This window comes from Triticum dicoccoides, chromosome 5B, assembly GCF_002162155.2.
Source record: "Triticum dicoccoides isolate Atlit2015 ecotype Zavitan chromosome 5B, WEW_v2.0, whole genome shotgun sequence".
NCBI classification, from domain to species: domain Eukaryota; kingdom Viridiplantae; phylum Streptophyta; class Magnoliopsida; order Poales; family Poaceae; genus Triticum; species Triticum dicoccoides.
This window is the reverse complement of record NC_041389.1, coordinates 184577111-184592979: the sequence shown is the minus strand read 5'-3', so window position 1 is coordinate 184592979 and position 15869 is coordinate 184577111. Positions and strand designations below refer to the sequence as shown.

Sequence of the window (15869 nt, the reverse complement as noted above, 5' to 3'; positions counted from 1 at the left end):
ACATTCATGCCACAATAAAAAGAATTACATTGAGTAATATGCTAGGTAGCATTCCACATCAAAAGTTCTGTTTTTATCATTTACTTACTCAAGGACAAGCAGGAATTAAGCTTGGGGATGCTTGATACGTCTCCAATGTATTTATAATTTTTGATTGTTCCATGCTATTATATTACCCATTTTGGATGTTTATGGGCTTTACTTTACACTTTATCATTTTTGGGACTAACCTACTACCAGAGGCCCAGCCCAAATTGCTGTTTTTTTTTGCCTATTTCAGTGTTTCGAAGAAAAGGAATATCAAACGGAGTCCAAACAGAATGAAACCTTTGGGAGCGATCTTTTTGGAACAAACGCAATCCAGGAGACTCGGAGTGGACGTCAAGAAGAAATCGAGGTGGCCACGAGGGTGCAGGGCGCACCCTAGGGGGGTGGGCGTGCCCCCCACCCTCATGGGCCCCTTGTGGCTCCCCTGACCGACTTCCTTTGCCTATATATATCTACGTACCCCGAAAACATCCAGGAGCACGACGAAACCCTATTTCCACCGCCGCAACCTTCTGTACCTATGAGATCCCATCTTGGGGCCTTTTCTCGGCGCTCCGCCGGAGGGGGAATCGATCATGGAGGGCTTCTACATCAACACCATAGCCTCTTCGATGAGTTGTGAGTAGTTTACCACAGACCTTCGGGTCCATAGTTATTAGCTAGATGGCTTCTTCTCTCTCTTTGAATCTCAATACAAAGTTCTCCTTGATCTTCTTGGAGATCTATTCGATGTAACTCTTTTTGCGGTGTGTTTGTCGAGATCCGATGAATTGTGGGTTTATGATCAAGTTTATCTATGAGAAATATTTGAATCTCCTCTGAATTCTTTTATGTATGATTGGTTATCTTTGCAAGTCTCTTCGAATTATCAGTTTGGTTTGGCCTACTAGATTGATCTTTTTTGCAATGGGAGAAGTGCTTAGCTTTGGGTTCAATCTTGCGGTGTCCTTTCCAAGTGATAGCAGGGGCAGCAAGGCACATATTGTATTGTTGCCACCGAGGATAAAAAGATGGGGTTTATATCATATTGCTTGAGTTTATCCCTCTACATCATGTCATCTTTCTTAATGCGTTACTCTGTTCTTATGAACTTAATACTCTAGATGCATGCTGGATAGCGGTCGATGTGTGGAGTAACAGTAGTAGATGCAGGCAGGAGTCGGTCTACTTGTCGCGGAAGTGATGCCTATATATATATGATCATGCCAAGATATTCTCATAACTATGCATTTTTCTATCAATTGCTCGACAATAATTTGTTCACCCACCGTAATACTTATCTATCTTGAGAGAAGCCACTAGTGAAACCTATGGCTCCCGGGTCTATTTTCCATCATATAAGTTTCCGATCTACTCTATTTTGCAATTTTTACTTTTCAATCTATATCATAAAAATACCAAAAATATTTATCTTATCTTATTATCTCTTTCAGATCTTACTTTCGCAAGTGGCCGTGAAGGGATTGACAACCCCTTTATCGTGTTGGTTGCGAGGTTCTTATTTGTTTGTGTAGGTACGAGGGACATGCGTGGAGCCTCCTACTGGATTGATACTTTGGTTCTCAAAAACTGAGGGAAATACTTACGCTACTTTGCTGCATCACCCTTTCCTCTTCAAGAGAAAACCAACGCAGTGCTGAAGAGGTAGCAGCTAGCAAAATAGACTATGATATCCTACAGTTCAGAAAAGCTTACAGATCTATCTTGTGTAAAGAAATAGCTCTTCCAAGTTAATTAGTGGCCTAAATACTGAATTATTTTTTATGCTTTCTGGAGCCGGTGACTTGCTAACTTCCCCATGTTGTCCAATTTCTGGAGTGACTTTGCTTCAGTTAATACATGCCTCTACTTCTAGTTCTAGTCAGTATAGTTGATTTCCAAAAAGAATGAAGTACTACTATTTAGTCTTGTTGTCCTGGAAGCTATAATGATAAATTACAAAGCAAGAGAGAACATATGATATACATCCATGCCATCGTGAATCAGAATGATAAGTCTCTATGCCTAATTGACACATTTCTATGAGTCCAAATTAACCAAGGTCTTATTAATTCTTGGATTTATAAACTGGAAGAATTGGGCTAAGGTCTTATCAAGCTTATGTTATTGTTTCCAAAGAATAGAATTGAACAAGCTCGCTAAATTCGTTTCACTATTATGCATAAGGAATCCTTGTTAAATGTACCAATCTCCGCATCTGGAGTGGGTGGTACAGACTAATTATACAATAAAAACATGTTTATCCACCCAGAGTCCTTGGTCCTTGTAAGAACTTCAGTTTGGGATAATTTCAGTGAAACGATCGTAAATCTTCCGAAAGTAACGATATAAATAAGGGATATGAAGTGGGTAAAAAGCATGTACACTAATTTTGAATGTAAATAACTCTTCAAAATTAAGTATTTGCTTAAATACTGTAGAAAAAATACACTTTCAAAGTTGGTCACTTGCTAACTTCCCTCTCATCCTGCTATCAATCAGTAGACTATGCGAAATAAAATAAAAGAAACAACCGAACCACACCTACTACATATGCGGTATACCTCTGGACATATGCTAAGATGCAACTAAATTGCAGTACATTTTCCTGCTGTGGTTCAAGCTGCATGTTTCCTACTTCCTACCTCAGCCAAAGAAACAATTTCAAGTCAGTTCTACCTAGCTGCATTACCTATGTCTGAAACCCAATATACGATTGATATTCCCAGCTACATTGTCCATGTCTAAAAACCAACATACGATTGCCTTATGTGCTAGATTCTCAAGAGAAGTTTTATTGTCACTTTTGTAGGAAGTAGAAACATTACTACATAATGCTCAAGTGGTGCAGAACTGAAGAATGCATAATTAGTTGCAGTACATTGGGCAACAGAGAAGCTATGCATTGGGTATTATTTATCTTCAGAAAATGTAGTTCATACCTCAGGTGAAGCATGGTCAGACAGAGTTCCAGTGAAGGGTGGAGCACGAGCGGACAATGTTCCTGCAAAGTTGCCGGAATGATGAGATTGGATGTATGTCGCCTGTGGCCCTATCATTCAGTAGTATCTAAGGGCCACGTCAGGGACTTCATCATTTACAACTTCGTCGAATGTAGGAGTTCCGCACTTCACCCATATGGCAGTGGAGCCGCGGGAACTCGTGCCATCCCTCGACACGGGACAACAGCCAGGTGGCCATGGTTGGTGAAGACGTATCTCTCTCACATTCGTCTCGTACGACCAATATCTCACTGTGTCCAAAAAATTAATCTCCTCATGCCTAAATCATCTTAAGCATACTGCACAAGGACCAAGGCGAACAGTTGAAAGTTGAGTTGCTTCCGGTGATGCTTCACATAGCAAGCAACAATATCCTATGACCATGCTTGCATATCATGAATCCACGAGGTTGGTCAATAGCTCATCTTGTCTAGCTCAGCTTTGATTTGAGTTTGTCATAGTCACTAAACTTTGACAAATCCACAGATCTATCAAGTACAACATCTTGCTTATGAACCAACAATACCATGGAATATATCATACAAATTAATCTCATGAAGTTGCTGTTGGAAGCATGTGAACCAACAAATAAGCTAGACACATCCGCAAAAATCAGCCAACACTCAACAAAGTAGAGCTAGATTTTGGGGGAGCCCATGGACGGAAGATGCAGATGTGAAGGAAGAGAAGTTGAGATCCGGCAAGCCAGGCCATCGGCCATACACGGTCGAATGGATCCTTCGACCATTCGACTTCACCGCTGCTGGGTGTGGAGCATGTTGAGGTGCTGATACGTCTCCAACGTATCTATAATTTTTGATTGTTTCATGCTATTATATTACCCCTTTTGAATGTTTATGGGCTTTATTTTACACATTTATATCATTTTTTGAACTAACCTACTAACCGGAGGCCCAGCCCGTATTGCTGTTTTTTGCCTATTTCAGTATTTTGAAGAAAAGGAATATCAAACGGAGTTCAAACGGAATGAAACCTTCGGGAGCATGATTTTTGGAACGAACGTGATCCAGAGGACTTGGAGTGCAAGTCAAGAAGCAGCCGAGGTGACCACTAGAGGGTAGGGCGCGCCCACCCCTACAGGACACGCCCCCCAGTCTCGTGGGCCCCTCGGGCGGCCACCGACGTACTTCTTCCTCCTATATAAGCCTACGTACCCCGAAAACATCCAGGGAGCCAACGAAACACAATTTCCACCACCGTAACCTTCTGTATCCGCGAGATCCCATCTTGGAGCCTTCGCTGGCGCTCTGCCGGAGGGGCAATCGACCATGAAGGGCTTCTACATTAACACCATAGCCCCTCCGATGAGTTGTGAGTAGTTTACCACAGACCTTCGGGTCCATAGTTGTTAGCTAGATGGCTTCTTCTCTCTTTTTGGATCTCAATACAATGTTCTCCCCCTCTCTTGTGGAGATCTATTCGATGTAAACTCTTTTTGCGGTGTGTTTGTCGAGATCCGATGAATTGTGGGTTTATGATCAAGTTTATCTATGAGAAATATTTAAATCTCCTCTGAATTCTTTTATGTATGATTGAGTTATCTTTGCAAGTGTCTTCGAATTATCAGTTTGGTTTGGCCTACTAGATTGATCTTTCTTGCCATGGGAGAAGTGCTTAGCTTTGGGTTTAATCTTGCGGTGTCCTTACCCAGTGACAGAAAGGGTTGCAAGGCACGTGTTGTATTGTTGCCATCGAGGATAAAAAGATGGGGTTTATATCATATTGCATGAGTGTATCCCTCTACATCATGTCATCTTGCTTAATGCATTACTCTGTTCTTTATGAACTTAATACTCTAGATGCAGGCAGAAGTCGGTCGATGTGTGGAGTAATAGTAGTAGATGCAGGCAGGAGTCGGTCTACTTGTTGCGGGCGTGATGCCTATATACATGATCATGCCTAGATAATCTCATAATTATTCGCTTTTCTATCAATTGCTCGACAGTAATTTGTTCACCCACCGTAATACTTATGCTATCTTGAGAGAAGCCTCTAGTGAAACCTATCATATTTGCTTCCAATCTACTTTTATTTGCACCTTTACTTTTTGCATCTATATTATAAAATACCAAAAATATATTTATCTTATCATACTATCTCTATTAGATATCACTTTTGCAAGTGGCCGTGAAGGGATTGACAACCCCTTTATTGCGTTGGTTGCGAGTTCTTTGTTTGTTTGTGTAGGTGCGTGGGACTTTTGAGGAGCCTCCTACTGGATTGATACCTTGGTTCTCAAAAACTGAGGGAAATACTTACGCTACTATTGCTGCATCACCGTTTCCTCTTCAAGGAAAACCAACGCAAGCTCAAGACGTAGCAAGAAGGATTTCTGGCGCCGTTGCCGGGAGGTCTTCGCTCAAGTCAAGACATACCAAGTACCCATCACAAAGTCATCTCCCTCGCATTTACATTATTTACCATTTGCCTCTCGTTTTCCTCTCCCCCACTCCACCCTTGCCGTTTTATTCGCCCTCTCTTTCTCAATATCCTCCTCTCTCTTTCGCTTGCCCTTTTTTCGTTTGCTCGTGTGTTAGTTCGGTTACCTTGTCGTTATGGCTAGTCCTCCTATCCTTGTTATCACTCCCGAACATGAAATTCTTAATTTTAAGCAAAGGGAGGGAGAAAATTTAGAAGATGCTTGGCATAGAATTTGCAATGCTCAAAATAAATCTACTAGGAAGCTTTCTGCTTCCGTTCTTCTTCGCAATTTTTATGTAGGCATTACTCCTTGGAATAGATGTGTTCTTGATACTGTTGCCGGAGGGGATTTCTTGAGTAGCCATACGTTTGATGCTTATAATGCTATGTTAGATTTGTTTGGCCCTCCACCTCTTTTGGTTAATGGAACGATTTTAACTTTAGAACATGTATTGCAACGGCTTGATATTATTGAAAATAAAATGGCCACCGTTGAGTTGATTGAAAATTTGGATAAAAAGATCCATAATTACATTACCCAATATGGATCTAGGGTTGGAGTTACTTTGAAAAATCTTAAAGAGAAAGAACGTATAGTTAATGAAAAAATAGATCTAGACTCTGAAAGAATCGGTAAACTTGAGAATATCGCTACCAACTTAGGTTCGGCGTTTTCTTCCATGAAAAACACTCCAAAAACCCCTACCAAAACTGCCAAGTTTATTTATGTTCCTAAAAATAAGGGGGAATCTTCTAGTAAAGGAGACGCGGATCTCAAATCCATAAGTGTTCATCCCAATTGTCTCTATATCGTTAAGGAACCTTTTGCTACAAACGAATTTCTTGAATTTTTGCCTAGAGGTTTAATCATTGCTAAAAAAGGTAAAAACCCCTAAAGATTATAAGTGCTCTATTGAGGATTTGAGTGCCAAAGATGACACTACTTAGATCTATCTTCGATTTTATGCCTAGCTAGGGGCGTTAAACGATAGCGCTAGTTGGGAGGCAACCCAATTTTCTTTGTGTTTATTTGTTTTAGTTCCTGTTTAGTAATAAATCTTGCATCTACCTTCTGTTTAGATGTATTTTTATCTTTTAATTAGTGTTTGTGCCAGGTAGAACCTATAGGATAACCTATGATGATAGTTGATTTGATTCTGCTGAAAAACAGAAACTTTGTGCGCACGAATTTAGTTTGGTTAAATCACAGAAACGTGATTTTGCGTTGATTCTTTTTTTTTGATGATCAATAGACAAATTTTCCAGGACTTCCTATTTTGGTAGGATTTTTAGAGTTCCAGAAGTTTGCGTTAGTTACAGATTGCTACAGACTGTTCTGTTTTTGACAGATTCTGTTTTTCGTGTGTTGTTTGCTTATTTTGATGCATCTATGGCTAGTAAAATAGTTTATAAACCATAGAGAAGTTGGAATACAGTAGGTTTAACACCAAAATAAATAAATAATGAGTTCATTACAGTACCTTATGTGGTGGTTTTATTTTTCTTTCACTAACGGAGCTTATAAGATTTCCTGTTGAGTTTTGTGTTGTGAAGTTTTCAAGTTTTGGGTAAAGCTTTTATGGACTATGGAATAAGGAGTGGCAAGAGCCTAAGCTTGGGGATGCCCATGGCACCCCAAGATATTCAAGGATAGTCAAAAGCCTAAGCTTGGGGATGCCCCGGGAAGGCATCCCCTCTTTCGTCTTCGTTCATTGGTAACTTTACTTGGAGCTATATTTTTATTCGCCACATGATATGTGTTTTGCTTGGAGCGTCGTGTATTATATTAGTCGTTGCTTTTTAGTTTACCATAATCATCCTTGCTGTACACACCTTTTGGGAGAAGCCCACTTGATTAGAATTTGCTAGAATACTCTATGTGCTTCACTTATATCTTTTGAGCTTGATAGTTTTTGCTCTAGTGCTTCACTTATATCTTTTAGAGCACAGCGGTGGATTAATTTTGAAGAAATTGCTAGTCTCTCATGCTTCATTTATATTATTTTGAGAGTCTTTTAGAACAGCATGGTATTTGCTATGGTTACAAATTTGGTCCTAGAATGATGAGCATCCAAGTGGGGTATAATAAAAACTATCATAGAAAGTGAATTGGATTCTATGATCAATTTGATGCTTGATAATTGTTTTGAGATATGGAGGTAGTGATATTAAAGTCATGCTAGTTGAGGTGATTATGAAAAATACTTGTGTTGAGGGTTGTGATTCCCGTAGCATGCACGTATGGTGAACCGCTTTGTGATGAAGTTGGAGCATAATTTTATTTATTGATTGTCTTCCTTATGAGTGGCGGTCGGGGACGAGCGATAGTCTTTTCCTACCAATCTATCCCCCTAGGAGCATGCGCGTAGTACTTTGTTTTTATGACTTGTAGATTTTTGCAACAAGTATATGAGTTCTTTTGACTAATGTTGAGTCCATGGATTATACGCACCCTCACCCTTCCACCATTGCTAGCCTCTCTTGTGCCGTGCTACTTTTGCCGGTACCATACACCCACCGTATACCTTCCTCAAAACAGCCATCATACCTACCTATTATGGCATTTCCATAGCCATTCCGAGATATATATCCATGCAACTTTCCACTGTTCCATTCATATGACACGCATTACTTTCGTCATATTGCTCTTTGCATGATCATGTAGTTGACATTGTATTTGTGGCAAGGCCACCTTCATAATTTTCATACATGTCGCTCTTGATTCATTGCATATCCCGGTACACCGCCGGAGGCATTCATATAGAGTCATATCTTGTTCTAGCTTTGAGCTGTAATTCTTGAGTTGTAAATCCATAAAAGTGTGATGATCTTTATTATTAGAGCATTGTCCTAGTGAGGAAAGTATGATGAAGACTATGAATCCCCCACAAGTCGGGATGAGACTTCGGACTTTACAAAAAAAAGGGAAGGCAAAAAAAAAGGCCAAAGAAAAAAAAGGAAGAAAAGAAAGAAAACAAAACAAAATGAGAGAAAAGAGAGAAGGGACAATGCTACTATCTCTTTTCCACACTTGTGCTTCAAAGTAGCACCATGATCTTCATGATAGAGAGTCTCATATGTTGTCACTTTCATATACTAGTGGGAACTTTTCATTATAGAACTTGACTTGTATATCCCAATGATGGGCTTCCTCAAAATGCCCTAGGTCTTCGTGAGCAAGCGAGTTGGATGCACACCCACTTAGTTTCTTTTGTTGAGCTTTCATATATTTGTAGCTCTAATACATCCGTTGCATGGCAATCCATACTCACTCACATCGATATCTATTAATGGGCATCTCCATAGCCCATTGATACGCCTAGTTGATGTGAGACTATCTTCTCCTTTTTTGTCTTCTCCACAACCACCATTCTATCCCACATATAGTGCTATGTCCATGGCTCACGCTCATATATTGCGTGAAAGTTGAAAAAGTTTGAGATTATTAAAGTATGAAACAATTGCTTGGCTTGTCATCGGGGTTGTGCATGATTAAATACGTTGTGTGATGAAGATAGAGCAACAGCCAGACTATATGATTTTGTAGGGATAACTTTCTTTGGCCATGTTATTTTGAGAAGACATGATTACTTTGATTAGTATGCTAAGTATCATGCTAAGTATCACCATTTTCATGTCAATATGAACTTTTATTTTGAATCATTTGGATCTGAACATTCATGCCACAATAAAGAAAATTACATTGAGAAATTATGCTAGGTAGCATTCCACATCAAAAATTTTGTTTTTATCATTTACCTACTCGAGGACGAGCAGGAATTAAGCTTGGGGATGCTTGATACGTCTCCAACGTATCTATAATTTTTGATTGTTTCCTGCTATTATATTACCCCTTTTGGATGTTTATGGGCTTTATTTTACACATTTATATCATTTTTGGGACTAACCTACTAACCGGAGGCCCAGCCCGTATTGCTGTTTTTTTGCCTATTTCAGTATTTCGAAGAAAAGGAATATCAAACGGAGTCCAAACGGAATGAAACCTTTGGGAGCGTGATTTTTGGAACGAACGTGATCTAGAGGACTTGGAGTGCAAGTCAAGAAGCAGTCGAGGCGGCCACGAGAGGGTAGGGCGTGCCCACCCCCACAGGACGCGCCCCTATCTCGTGGGCCCCTCGGGCGGCCACCGACGTACTTCTTCCTCCTATATAAGCCTACGTACCCCGAAAACATCCAGGGAGCCAACGAAACACAATTTCCACCACCGTAACCTTCTGTATCCGCGAGATCCCATCTTGGAGCCTTCGCCGGCGCTCTGCCGGAGGGGAAATCGACCACGGAGGGCTTCTACATCAACACCATAGCCCCTCCGATGAGTTGTGAGTAGTTTACCACAGACCTTCGGGTCCATAGTTATTAGCTAGATGGCTTCTTCTCTCTTTTTGGATCTCAATACAATGTTCTCCCCCTCTCTTGTGGAGATCTATTCGATGTAAACTCTTTTTGCGGTGTGTTTGTCGAGATCCGATGAATTGCGGGTTTATGATCAAGTTTATCTATGAGAAATATTTGAATCTCCTCTGAATTCTTTTATGTATGATTGAGTTATCTTTGCAAGTCTCTTCGAATTATCAGTTTGGTTTGGCCTACTAGATTGATCTTTCTTGCCGTGGGAGAAGTGCTTAGCTTTGGGTTCAATCTTGCGGTGTCCTTACCCAGTGACAGAAAGGGTTGCAAGGCACGTGTTGTATTGTTGCCATCGAGGATAAAAAGATGGGGTTTATATCATATTGCATGAGTGTATCCCTCTACATCATGTCATCTTGCTTAATGCATTACTCTGTTCTTTATGAACTTAATACTGTAGATGCAGGCAGGAGTCGGTCGATGTGTGGAGTAATAGTAGTAGATGCAGGCAAGAGTCGGTCTACTTGTTGCGGACGTGATGCCTATATACATGATCATGCCTAGATAATCTCATAATTATTCGCTTTTCTATCAATTGCTCGACAGTAATTTGTTCACCCATCGTAATACTTATGCTATCTTGAGAGAAGCCTCTAGTGAAACCTATGGCCCTCGGGTCTATCTCTTATCATATTTGCTTCCAATCTACTTTTATTTGCATCTTTACTTTTTGCATCTATATTATAAAATATCAAAAATATATTTATCTTATCATACTATCTCTATTAGATCTCACTTTCGCAAGTGGCCGTGAAGGGATTGACAACCCCTTTATTGCGTTGGTTGCGAGTTCTTTGTTTGTTTGTGTAGGTGCATGGGACTTTTGAGCCTCCTACTGGATTGATACCTTGGTTCTCAAAAACTGAGGGAAATACTTACGCTACTATTGCAGCATCACCCTTTCCTCTTCAAGGAAAACCAACGCAAGCTCAAGACATAGCAGGTGCTCATGGACGCCGATGACAACATGTCCCGCCACGCGCTGGAGGAGGCAAGGTTCTCGCCGCCGCGCCCTCTCTACTTTCCTTTGTCCCCCTCTTTCTTGATCCAGATCAAGAAGGAAGGAGGACGAACTGGGGCCGCTGGAGACGCACCGGCGAAGCCCTGCCCGAAACCCTAGCCGCGGGGGTGGGGTTGCAAGCGGGTCGGTAGAGACGAGGAGTTTTGTGCTCCATTCTAGTCCCGATGTGGCGTGTATTTTGTCAACACCGAGGTGCAGTTCGGCGGGAAAGATGTCGAGCTGTGGGTCGGAAAAGATCTCCCGAGTTGAATTAGAATGCAGGGCACCTCGGTCATGAGGATTTCCTGCTTCCTGGAAGAAAAACATACAAATAGCTAAAAAAGTGCCATAAGCTCGAAAAGCCAAGAAAAAAACATATGTAAAAGCTTGCTGTCCGAACTAAATCAAGTCGTTTGGTGCCAATTCAAAAATTGGTCTTAAAAATTTTGTGCTTCTGTTGTGCATTAATATGACACATCTGATCTCAAGGCTTCAAGCGGGTCAGCCTACGACTTCAACCTCCTTATCCGAAGGCGGAGTGCTTCTCCGAGGCTAGTTTAGCAAACTAAACTCGAGCAGTTTTAGAGAGAAGCAAGGCTATCTGGCTATTGACCATACACTCAAGCCGAAAAAGGAGCGGTAGAAAAAAACTTTGCAACGACCAAGAAGACAACACATTTACTATAAAACGGCTCATATAAATCTTAAGAGCCCCCAGTTAACATGGGCAAAGGGAGTTTCTTTTAACAGACAATGTATGTGAGTATGGTCGAACCGAACACAAATTAAAATTTTAAAACTCTGAGCATGAAAGCGACTTAGCTGGTTAATGTGTTCGGCATTGATGACGCGGTCCGAGCTTGATGCGGGACAAAGTTCCAGCCCCCAGGCTGGTCCCGAGGTGGCCGAGCGGAGAGCTCGGCACTCCGAAGTGGTGACACAACACGACCGCTGTGGAGAGGTGAAGCTCCCGGTTCGGCCGAGGTGATGAAGCAGGTCGGCGGGTGATGCCGGAGCCCCACATCTGCCGACGCGTCGAAACAGGTCCGCGTCGATTTACCCGTGCACATGAAACAGTGCAAACCAAAAGTAATAACAAATAAAGGTAAACATAATAGTAATTCTACCTAATTAATTTAAGTGAAGTAAATATAAAAATAAAAATATGGCCTGAGCGCCGCGGACAGTCTGGTGGAGCGGCAGCGCGGAAAAGCCGACATAGGGACGCGCGTCGAGGCGACGCCATGACTTGGCCGACGCGGGTAGGACGACGACATCGACTTGTCGAGGTGTTAGCGCGGCCCAACCTAAATAGATTGCCTGCACACACAAAATAGTACAAGCCAAATAATAATAATTATTATTAAAAAATCCTTTGCATAGTTAATTCATGCAAAGTTTATATAAATAATAAAACAAATACGGCCTCCGCGCCGAAGTAAGATCAACATCACGGGGATGTCGACCCGGGTGAGAGGTCATCGGCTAGAGCAAAAATCTGATTGTGAACCGTCAGCCCAATAACCTGCGCGCAAAATTATACTGGTTGCCAATACAAAGGTCTTTGGTAGTACGTATCTGTAAGAACAATTTTAATAGGAGAAAAAGCACCTAATTGCTTGTACTGGTCAAAGCTGCAATACCAATCACTAGTACTAGTATATGTAATTTACGTGAGAAACACCAATTGTACTGTCGTACTAATACCAATCGTGCTAGCACTTGGATGATCTCTTGTGCGCTTGCTACCACGGTGCAAGGACACTATGTTTTAATAGTAACCGATGGCCTGACCAGCAACAACCCTGCTACTTGAAAAATAGAAAGTAAAGAAAGGAAGAAAAGAAGAGAATCTCCCTGATGTGTGTTGCACATTCTCTTTCTCCTAATTTTTAGCACAAAGCTCTTCCATGGATCTGCACAGTACTGGTAGCTAGCACACTATCTATAAGGTTTTTGTCAAGCATAGGTTACAGTTCTTGTATATATGTTTAAGATTGGCTGCAAACTGGAACATTTTGCAGTCACATATTTGCCTTTGTCTCTATCTGTTCATAGGCTCAAACCTACAGGTTCATAATGATCTCTAAAGATCTCACATGCAGGTCCATATCCAATTTTCTAACGAAGGCAAGTATATCGATAGTCCTTCGTCCCAACTTACCGAACATATATAAAGTCTGTCAATAGAAAGCAAAAACGATTGCACAAGCCCTACATATTTTCTTTATATGTGGTAGGTGCGGCAACAGTTGATGGCCGTGATTGCCTGTTTCCGTACTTGCATGGAAGGATGCACACAAAACTAAAAATTGATGAACGATTGGTAAATAAACTTGGAAGGTTACACGCTAGGTAATAAAGCTCATCGATTATGAATAAAGCAAGCCAGCAAGCCTAAAAATAACATTGGCTTAAGTAGAGGAACATGATGTTGAACATATATCGATGGATGCCTTATTCGTGGAGCATTTCTTCAATTACCCCAGAGATGAAGTTACATAGTGTCAGGAATTCCATTTCAGTCTCTACATGCTTAGTCAACGGAACCTTATACTGGTTGAAAACAACATCCCGTGATGGCTTCATATATTTTCATTCAAGTGTATCACTGCAGCCACACAGATCACCTCAAGGCTAATGCTTGGCTTATATCAAAAGCGGGCAATCTCATGCCATGACTTATCAAGTAGCTCCGTATTCCATAGAGTGCCACCAGCCCTGCTGGTAGAACAGATGTTAGATGAGAAGGGTGCCCCATCCTCATTTTTCCATGAGAATATTGAGTCATTCCTATAAAATGTAATCTATAAAAAAAAATTCAGTGAACTAAAAATATGAGAAAGAGCAAACCTATGGCCTGGATATGCTAACTGGATTCAGAACAGAACCCATTTAAAAGAAAGCGATATGTTCCCTTTTACCTAATGCTTCAGAGACGATAAAATTGCAATGATGGAGGCATTAAGTAGAAATACTCACTCTGTAGTTAGTTTGTAATTAAGTCCTATATGGAAGGACCTGGACTCCTTCATTGCAAGTCAAGCAATAAGGCATAGTCCATACACTTTGTTGTCTGCTCTTCCTCTGTTTCAAACTTCCACTCACGCAAGCAAGAAGTATTTCACTGACATAGGCCAGTAGTTCAGTGTTGTTCGTGATTGCAACCTGAATAGAGTGACAAAAATTGTTGGTTCGATGTATGGATGGATCAATGAGAACACACTGTCTAATGAAAAGGGTAAGTAATCACATTGGCATGCATAGCATCTACATCTGCGCATACCTAAGAAATAATTCCAGAGAAAGTAAATTGATCCGGCCAAGTATATCTTTGGATATATCAACATCATCCTGATGCATGAGTGTGCTATGGCCATTAGATTGAAAATGTTGTTACTGTTGGAAGACCATATATTCATAAGAAAAATGTTACACATCTACAAAAAAACAATGTGTTCTTGCTGCTGGAATCTGAACCAAATGATACGCCCAGATTCTTGTATGGACAATAGCTTAAGAGAAGAACTCTAGGTAATACTTGATGCCATAAGCATTGGTTTAGAAAGTTAACTCATGCAAAGAAATCTAATTAATACTTGATGTCGTGTGCATAGGTTCAGAAAGTTAACTCATATCTTCAGAAGAGGAACTATCAAGCATGCAAATAGCTAGCTGTGCTAGGCTCCTCCACACGTAAGTTGACCTACAAAGTTGGATGGGTTCTGGCGGAGGAGTGCCATGGAGTGGAGCTCGGGGAGGTGCAGATCTAAACCGGGGTAGAGCAGGTCGAGGCGGGGCACCAGTGGTAGCAGAGCCGATCAAAACAGAGGAAGGAGGCGGCTGACGGAGGCTCGACGTACAACCCAGCGCCGCTGCCTAGCTTGGCATCGTCTTCCTCATGGTGATAGGGCCGGCGGAGACAGGATGGACAAATAACAGTAAACGCATAAATTCAAATACGTTGTTCAAATTTAAACAAGCGAGTCCACATCATAAAGACATGGCCTCTTAGCAATTTTATAGTCTATACTTCCTTTGCAACAAGCTCAAGTTAGTAGGATAAAGAGAAGTGTAGATGATAAATTTCATATATGGTGTATATTGAGAAAATAGGATTCCTCAACAAAAAAAAAGTAAGAGAAAAAAAAAAGCCAATTCACTACTCACATGAGACATCTCTATGCTGTACAATGTACCACAATTATCATGCTCGAGGATTGCAACTATACAAACCCAATAGTGAGATATTTATCTATCATCATCATTTAAATACAAATGTCAGTGTCAGTGATCCAAAGAATTTAAGCTCCTCTACTTACAAAAGGCTACCTGAAATCTGCAGCTTACATCCATCGCACATAATTAAATATCTCATAAATATGCATACATGTTCTATCTCAGCACACTTAATTTGAGTAAATCAGTTTCCTTAATTAGCTCATCATGCTCGCTGCGACCAAGCTGTTCTCTTTATCATGTAATCATTGTTTCTCCTCCTTTTTCTTTCCCTCCAAGGCTAATGCAGATCTAGCAAACAGTAAATGCAAATCTCCATTTCTGCACTTTCAGAAGCATCGAAGTGCTCAACTTGATCACAAACGCCATGTTTGCCAGAATATGCTTGCATTTCTTATGATTGCAACCAACCATTCAGCAATGCGACAGAGATAACACTAAGCAAATTTTTTGATAGTGAGACAGTTAACACATTACCAGAAAAGGCGTGATCTGGCTAACGCCCCAGCCGATCAAGCGTTTGATGGCGTCGACGAAGGCGCGGTGCGCGAGCCTCCTCTTTGTCCCGGCAACCCAGCCGACATGCTACATCAACGCCACGTAGTAAAATTTGGCAACAAATTCAAATTTGCAGGAGATATCTCATGTTTCCGGATCTAATGGGCATGCTACATCTGAACTGAATTATCTTACTTGGGGCGTGAGCCGGACCCCTTCCCTCCCCTCCCTGG

The 15869-nt window shown here is 41.1% G+C and overlaps 1 long non-coding RNA gene across 1 annotated transcript in view; it reads right to left on the bottom strand.

Annotated features, from left to right (window-relative positions):
* Positions 1-13295: 13295 nt before the first annotated feature.
* The window catches only part of LOC119305330, a 5119-nt gene continuing 2545 nt past the window's right edge, over positions 13296-15869 (bottom strand). The window contains exons 2-3 of the long non-coding RNA XR_005148618.1: positions 13882-14067; positions 13296-13620 (exon numbers count right to left, since the gene is read on the bottom strand). This is a non-coding gene — a long non-coding RNA (uncharacterized LOC119305330). The remainder of the gene's footprint in view (positions 13621-13881; positions 14068-15869) is intronic.